The sequence below is a fragment of the Carex rostrata genome, unplaced genomic scaffold (genome assembly GCF_964058835.1).
Source record: "Carex rostrata unplaced genomic scaffold, lpCarRost1.2 SCAFFOLD_39, whole genome shotgun sequence".
Classification (NCBI taxonomy): domain Eukaryota; kingdom Viridiplantae; phylum Streptophyta; class Magnoliopsida; order Poales; family Cyperaceae; genus Carex; species Carex rostrata.
In genome coordinates, this window is record NW_027601187.1 from 142,501 (window position 1) to 147,500 (window position 5,000).

Here is a 5,000-nt window from a genome sequence, read left to right on the forward strand (position 1 = left end):
AAACTAAGCGGATGCGGGCACGCGTTGGGGAAAACTAAGCGGATGCGGCCAAGTGTCGGTGGAAATTGGCCCGAAAACAGCCCAGCGGCAAGCGGAAGCGGCTAACGTTGGGCAAAAGTGACCCGAAAACAGTTCAGCGGGGGAAAACTAAGCGGATGCGGCCACGCGTTGGGGAAAACTAAGCGGATACGGCCAAGAGTCGGTGGAAATTGGCCCGAAAACAGTCCAGCGGCAAGCGGAAGCGGCTAACGTTGGGCAAAAGTGACCCGAAAACAGTTCAGCGGGGCAAAACTAGGCGGATGCGGCCACGCGTTGGGGAAAACTAAGCGGATACGGCCAAGCGTGGGTGGAAAATGGCCCGAAAACAGCCCAGCGGCAAGCGGAAGCGGCTAACGTTGGGCAAAAGTGACCCGAAAGCAGTATAGCTTGGAAAATTAAGCGGATGCGGCCAATTGTTGGCGAAAACTAAGCGGATACGGCCAAGTGTCGGTGAAAAATGGCCCGAAAACAGCCCAGCGGCAAGCGGAAGCGGCTAACGTTGGGCAAAAGTGACCCGAAAACAGTTCAGCGGGGGAAAACTAAGCGGATGCGGCCACGCGTTGGGGAAAACTAAGCGGATACGGCCAAGTGTGGGGGAAAAATGGCCCGAAAACAGTCCAGCGGCAAGCGGAAGCGGCTAACGTTGGGCAAAAGTGACCCGAAAACAGTTCAGCGGGGGAAAACTAAGCGGATGCGGGCACGCGTTGGGGAAAACTAAGCGGATGCGGCCAAGTGTCGGTGGAAATTGGCCCGAAAACAGCCCAGCGGCAAGCGGAAGCGGCTAACGTTGGGCAAAAGTGACCCGAAAACAGTTCAGCGGGGGAAAACTAAGCGGATGCGGCCACGCGTTGGGGAAAACTAAGCGGATACGGCCAAGAGTCGGTGGAAATTGGCCCGAAAACAGTCCAGCGGCAAGCGGAAGCGGCTAACGTTGGGCAAAAGTGACCCGAAAACAGTTCAGCGGGGCAAAACTAGGCGGATGCGGCCACGCGTTGGGGAAAACTAAGCGGATACGGCCAAGTGTGGGGGAAAAATGGCCCGAAAACAGCCCAGCGGCAAGCGGAAGCGGCTAACGTTGGGGAAAAGTGACCCGAAAACAGTTAAGCGGGGGAAAACTAAGCGGATGCGGCCACGCGTTGGGGAAAACTAAGCGGATGCGGCCAAGTGTCGGTGGAAATTGGCCCGAAAACAGCCCAGCGGCAAGCGGAAGCGGCTAACGTTGGGCAAAAGTGCCCCGAAAACAGTTCAGCGGGGGAAAACTAAGCGGATGCGGCCACGCGTTGGGGAAAACTAAGCGGATACGGCCAAGAGTCGGTGGAAATTGGCCCGAAAACAGTCCAGCGGCAAGCGGAAGCGGCTAACGTTGGGCAAAAGTGACCCGAAAACAGTTCAGCGGGGGAAAACTAAGCGGATGCGGGCACGCGTTGGGGAAAACTAAGCGGATGCGGCCAAGTGTCGGTGGAAATTGGCCCGAAAACAGCCCAGCGGCAAGCGGAAGCGGCTAACGTTGGGCAAAAGTGACCCGAAAACAGTTCAGCGGGGGAAAACTAAGCGGATGCGGCCACGCGTTGGGGAAAACTAAGCGGATACGGCCAAGAGTCGGTGGAAATTGGCCCGAAAACAGTCCAGCGGCAAGCGGAAGCGGCTAACGTTGGGCAAAAGTGACCCGAAAACAGTTCAGCGGGGCAAATTTTTGAAATTTTTTTTGAAATTTTTTTGAATTTTTGAAATTTTTGAAGTTTTTTTGGGTTTTTGGACTTTTTTTGAATTTTTGAAATTTTTGAATTTTTTTGAATTTTTTTGAATTTTTTGAATTTTTTTTGAATTTTTGAAATTTTTTTTTTTTTTTGAATTTATTTGATTTTATAAATTTTTTGTGATTTTTTGAGATTTTTTTGAATATTTTACATGGGTGATTTTGACTTGGGGGATTTTCAGGGGGTGGTAACCCTGGGCGTGGCTAGAGCCTCAAAATGCATATTCCCCTATAGGGGGGCAAGGTTTTCAAAAATGGGTGCCCCCTCATGTACACGCGCGTGGGTGTACATGGCCCCGTCGGTGCCAGCGTGGGTGGAAAATGGCCCGAAAACAGCCCAGCGGCAAGCGGAAGCGGCTAACGTTGGGCAAAACTGACCCGAAAGCAGTATAGCTTGGAAAATTAAGCGGATGCAGCCAATTGTTGGTGAAAACTAAGCGGATACGGCCAAGTGTCGGTGAAAAATGGCCCGAAAACAGTCCAGCGGCAAGCGGAAACGGCTAACGTTGGGCAAAAGTGACCCGAAAACAGTTCAGCTGGGGGAAATTAAGCGGAAGCAGCCAAGCGTTGGGGAAAACCAAGCGGATACGGCCAAGAGTCGGTGGAAAATGGCCCGAAAACAGTCCAGCGGCAAGCGGAAACGGCTAACGTTGGGACAAAGTGACCCGAAAACAGTTCAGCTGGGGAAAATTAAGCGGATGCAGCCAAGCGTTGGGGAAAACTAAGCGGATCCGGCCCAGAGTCGGTGGAAATTGGCCCGAAAACAGTCCAGTGGCAAGCGGAAGCGGCTAACGTTGGGCAAAAGTGACCCGAAAACAGTTCAGCGGGGGAAAACTAAGCGGATGCGGCCACGCGTTGGGGAAAACCAAGCGGATACGGCCAAGTGTTGGGGAAAAATGGCCCGAAAACAGCCCAGCGGCAAGCGGAAGCGGCTAACGTTGGGGAAAAGTGACCCGAAAACAGTTAAGCGGGGGAAAACTAAGCGGATGCGGCCACGCGTTGGGGAAAACTAAGCGGATGCGGCCAAGTGTCGGTGGAAATTGGCCCGAAAACAGCCCTGCGGCAAGCGGAAGCGGCTAACGTTGGGCAAAACTGACCCGAAAACAGTTCAGCGGGGGAAAACTAAGCGGATGCGGCCACGCGTTGGGGAAAACTAAGCGGATACGGCCAAGAGTCGGTGGAAATTGGCCCGAAAATAGTCCAGCGGCAAGCGGAAGCGGCTAACGTTGGGCAAAACTGACCCGAAAACAGTTCAGCGGGGGAAAACTAAGCGGATGCGGCCACGCGTTGGGGAAAACTAAGCGGATACGGCCAAGAGTCGGTGGAAATTGGCCCGAAAACAGTCCAGCGGCAAGCGGAAGCGGCTAACGTTGGGCAAAAGTGACCCGAAAACAGTTCAGCGGGGGAAAACTAAGCGGATGCGGCCACGCGTTGGGGAAAACTAAGCGGATACGGCCAAGAGTCGGTGGAAATTGGCCCGAAAACAGTCCAGCGGCAAGCGGTAGCGGCTAACGTTGGGCAAAAGTGACCCGAAAACAGTTCAGCGGGGGAAAACTAAGCGGATGCGGCCACGCGTTGGGGAAAACTAAGCGGATACGGCCAAGAGTCGGTGGAAATTGGCCCGAAAACAGTCCAGCGGCAAGCGGTAGCGGCTAACGTTGGGCAAAACTGACCCGAAAACAGTTCAGCGGGGGAAAACTAAGCGGATGCGGCCACGCGTTGGGGAAAACTAAGCGGATACGGCCAAGTGTTGGGGAAAAATGGCCCGAAAACAGCCCAGCGGCAAGCGGAAGCGGCTAACGTTGGGCAAAAGTGATCCGAAAACAGTTCAGCGGGGGAAAACTAAGCGGATGCGGCCACGCGTTGGGGAAAACTAAGCGGATACGGCCAAGGGTCGGTGAAAAAGGGCCCGAAAACAGTCCAGCGGCAAGCGGAAGCCGCTAACGTTGGGCAAAAATGACCCGAAAACAGTCCAGCGGGGGAAAACTAAGCGGATGCGGCCAAGCGTTGGGGAAAACTAAGCGGATACGGCCAAGCGTCGGTGAAAAAGGCCCGAAAACAGTCCAGCGGCACGCCGAAGCGGCTAACGTTGGGCAAAAATGGCCAAAAGCGGTGGAGCAGGGCGGTCTGAATCTATGCATCCACATAAAATGGGGGGTAAACCTGGGGGATTTCCAGGGGGTGGTAACCCTGGGCGTGGCTGGAGACCCAAAATGCATATTCCCCTATAGGGGGGAAGGATTTTTGGAAGAGGCAGCCCCTCATGTACATGCCAAGCGGGGTGTACATGGCCCCTGTGGGTGCCTCCGTCGGTGTAAAATGGCCCGAAAAACAAGATTATGTTACCCGAAGACACGATTATGTTACCGAAAAAACACGGTTGAGCGGGGGCAGTAAGCACGGTTGAGCGGGGGCAAAAAACACGGTTGAGCGGGGCAAAAAACACGGTGCAGCGGGGACAAAAGACACGATTTTGTTACCGAAAAACACGGCCCGTCGGGGGCAAGGAACACGAATATGTTACCGAAAAACACGGACCACGCGGGTTGAAATCCCCAGCCGTAGAGCCGGCGAAACACGGTGGGGCAGGGCGTCTAAGTGTGGAGGCGCCCGTAAGACCGATGCGGGTTGAAATCCCCAGCCGTAAAGCCGGCGAAAAGCGGTCGGGCAGGGTGACTCCGCGTGGAGTTTCGCCCGTAAGGCCGATGCGGGTAGCCGCGCGGGTTGAAATCCCCAGCCGTAAAGCCGGTGAAACACGGTTCATTGGGGCGCCTAAGCGTGGAGGCGCCCCGCAGAGACCGAGCGGGTTGAAATCCCCAGCCGTAAAGCCGGCGAAACACGGTTCATTGGGGCGCCTAAGCGTGGAGGCGCCCCGCAGAGACCGAGCGGGTTGAAATCCCCAGCCGTAAAGCCGGCGAAACACGGTTCATTGGGGCGCCTAAGCGTGGAGGCGCCCGCAGAGACCGAGCGGGTTGAAATCCCCAGCCGTAAAGCCGGCGAAACAAGTTCGGGCAGGGCGACTCCGCGTGGAGTTTTGCCCGTAAGACCGATGCGGGTAGCCGCGCGGGTTGAAATCCCCAGCCGTAAAGCCGGCGAAACACGGTTCATTGGGGCGCCTAAGCGTGGAGGCGCCCCGCAGAGACCGAGCGGGTTGAAATCCCCAGCCGTAAAGCCGGCGAAACAAGTTCGGGCAGGGCGACTCTGC